Below are 879 nucleotides of genomic sequence, written 5' to 3' on the forward strand. Positions count from 1 at the left end.
CAATGCACAAATTTTTTTAAAACAATGAAAAAATTATATATGTACAAAATTTTTGTATAAATAATACATGAAAAACTCGAGAAAAAAAATATATGCTAAAGGGAGAAATAAAAGGGAGAAGAAAAAGGAAACAAAAAGAGAAAATACGCATAGAAAAAAAAAGACAAAACAAAAGAAGAAGAAAAAAATAAAATTAAAAAAAGTTTTAAAAAAGAGGCTTGATTAAAAAATCTTATTCACTTAAAATGAATGGTAATTAAATATGTTTAAAAATATATTAAAAAATTTGCAAAATCTGAAACCGCTATACCATCACCTACCATCGTCAAATGTTTGCATTTATAATGGATACTTGAGATAAATAATTCCAGTGACGTTGCAAATTAAATTATTAATACACCTGGCTAATAGAAATTTATTTTTGTATGCAGATAGATATAATATTTTTTATTTAATCAAGTTATGTATATACTAAATCATCTACATTTATATATGTATATGTATATAATATATGTTAAAATATAAAATACATATTTAAAATATATAAAACAACGACACACTACATATAAGACATATATAACTAATTTAATTTGTTGACTAATTTTTTATATAAAAATAGCACTTTCTACTATGATATATTATTGGTGATAAGAGCATGAGCGGTAATGATGGCGCGGCTGGAAGACCTTGGTGAAGAAACGAAGAAACGACAACAACGATGCAAATCGAAGACAGAAGATGGAAGGTGATGACGGTTGTCAATGGAGGAAAGTGAGTTTCTGATGATGAGCCATGGAGATGGAGGCTAAAATATATACAATAAAAATTTGATGGCAATAATGATAATTGTTATTATTAGTTTTAAAAATTAAAAATAAA

This window comes from Arachis ipaensis, chromosome B04, assembly GCF_000816755.2.
Source record: "Arachis ipaensis cultivar K30076 chromosome B04, Araip1.1, whole genome shotgun sequence".
Taxonomy (NCBI): Eukaryota; Viridiplantae; Streptophyta; class Magnoliopsida; order Fabales; family Fabaceae; genus Arachis; species Arachis ipaensis.